This window comes from Acyrthosiphon pisum, unplaced genomic scaffold (genome assembly GCF_005508785.2).
Source record: "Acyrthosiphon pisum isolate AL4f unplaced genomic scaffold, pea_aphid_22Mar2018_4r6ur Scaffold_20500;HRSCAF=21211, whole genome shotgun sequence".
In the NCBI taxonomy this organism is placed as follows: Eukaryota; Metazoa; Arthropoda; class Insecta; order Hemiptera; family Aphididae; genus Acyrthosiphon; species Acyrthosiphon pisum.
In genome coordinates, this window is record NW_021769867.1 from 5863 (window position 1) to 8655 (window position 2793).

A 2793-nucleotide genomic window follows, 5' to 3' on the forward strand; every position below is an offset into this window, starting at 1 on the left:
AAGGTTTATTCATGTAATTGTTAAGAATTATGAACTATAATGATATTGAAATGTAATGTGTTACATTTTTACAAGTGTAAAAAATGGACTTTACATGATCAGGGCCGGATTAGCCCGGCGAGTACTGAGTAAAATTCTGTGCGACGCGACAATTTTGGGTTGTTCAAGTCTGAGGGGACGCCCAAGTGCAAATATGTTAAGAGTTAAAAGTTAAAGAAATGGAGACCATAAGATTAAAAAACTTTACACGGAAGAAGAACATACCCAAGGGACAATTTTAACCAACTTAGTACCTTTTATTAATCACTAATCAAACCTATTTTACATTCTGATCTAAGCGATTAATATGTATTAATTTATAAAAATGATTTTTTAATTTTTTTTTTTTTTTTGTGTCTGTTATTACAGAATTCCAATCAGTCAACTTACAACAAAATCAAATGTTTCTCTTAACTTCAACTAGTATACCAAGACCAGCAATCCAAGCAGTTATGTCGACGGCAGTAGAGTTACAGCCTCGATCACTAAACACCACTAATCCATACGCTAACGACCATCAAAACAATAATCTTGCTCTTCAAGCAAGAGCTAGGGAATTGTTAATTCAGAGAAGACGAGTTAATGGCGGAGAAATAACCAGTTAATAATTATTATTTTGTTACCTACCTTATAAATTATAACCAATCTTTCTTTACATTCTGATGTAATGCTTGTTTTGTCTTGTATTTGATACTCCAAATAGATAATTACGAAGTGGTGACACCACCAGAATATTTTATGTAATCCGACAGGGTGTCACACTGTATTATTTCAATAATACTGATCTTTCTGTTAACCTGTTAATTGTTATATGTAAGTTTACCTAGCATAGTATTATATAACTATATAATTGTATTCCAGGCTTGTTATGTTTAAAACATGAATTTTAAAACATATGTTTTAAATGTTTTGTTAATTGCTTAAAACAAATAAAACGCATGTTTAAAACAGTGTAAAACCAAATTGAATATTGTGGTTTTTTTTTAAACTGTATTTTTTGTTTTATTTTTGTCGAAAATGAAAAAAATACTCACTTCTGTTAGTGTGATCATACAATAGTATGTAACTATTTAATCATAACTATATAATTATTTATAAAATAAATAAGAGTAGGTGGCTCAATTTCTAATTAAAAGTGAAAAATATTATATAAATAAAGATAATTAAATTTTAAAACAAGAACTGTAAGTTACGTTTATTTTTTTAAAATTAGTCAACAAGATTTTGATATAATTTTATTAAAATATTAATTATTAACTATGCGTTGATAAAAGGTAATATAAAAATGAAATATGAGAACCAATTTAAAAGAAAACTAAGTACAAATAGTAGTAATACTTTTGTATAGGTTTATGAAATTAATTATAGTTTAATATACCTTATATGTTCAGATTTTAGTGAAGTGTTGAATAGAAAAATTCCACGATCTGATAGGAACTTAATGTTTAAAGATCATGTATGTGAATTGAATTTTCTTGTTTATTGTATATAAAAAATATAATGTTTTTAAGATGGTCTTATGGGAAGGACATACAATATAAATTGTTTAATCCTACATGAATAGCAGTAGAAGTTTTACCCTTTTTCCAAATTCACCAGAATATTTGAGTCATAAAACAATGAAAAGAAATCCACCTAAACTGAGGAATGCTTTACAAAAAAAAAAAATAAAAATACAGTTAACTGAGGTGATTCTAGGCCATTTTGTACAGTCAAGCATTAAAACCTATTATAACAGTGGAAGACAATAATATTGCAATCGGGCTTCAGACGCGTGTTCTAAAGATTATCGTTTATTATAGTAAAATTACAAGTTTATCTATAGAACGTAAATAATATAATGAGTTTATCTATTCCATAGAATATAAAATATTATCATATGAAACACATGACAATATATTTTATCTAAAATTTTTGTCGAATATTCTATACTTAGTTCATCATATAATACAGGTCCTATAAAATAATGACAACGATAAAAGTGGTTAAAGTTTAGTACTAATTTCTAATTACGTGTAGACTATAGAGGTGATAAAAAAATTAATAATATAATTTTGAATTTTCCAAAGTTGTTTTACCGATTAGACAGAATACAAGACTATGTGGTTTTTCTTATTGTAGATCCTTATTTCTCGTGCGCCACGGCCTCTTTTGCTCCCCCCCCCCCCTCTTAATCTAGATTTTGAGTTGGTTCGTGATATGTCATAATCAGAGCTCAACAGGAGTCATTCTTCCCCTTATTTTTCATAAAAAATGTAGTTTAGTTGTTCAATATTTGATTTTAGAATTTTTAAACATTATACCTTATAACATTATATTATATTATAATTTTTTTAAACATTATATTTATGGTACTCAAAGACTATATTTTCTTGAGATTTTTCGTAAAACTGCTAAGGTGTCCTGTAACCCGTTGAGATACAAACTTCTGTTTTTCAAACGAGTACCCCCCCCCCCCCAACCTCTTCTAATGTAAATTATTCGGCAGATATTGTTTCTGAAAGGTTGACCATTAAAATCAAAATTTAGACAAGTTTCAAACCTATAGTTTTTGTGTAATTTCTTTGGAGCTTTCGGGTAATAAATTGGATCTAATTAGTACTTTAGAAGTTCAAAATTCTCATACATTTACAAAAAAAAATAGGGAAGGAAACATATTTTGTGTAAATGTCAATATTATTTTTAAAATAAATGTTTCGTAACCTTGCGGCTAAATTGACCGCAATGAGCGTAATGATGAATACGGTAATTGAT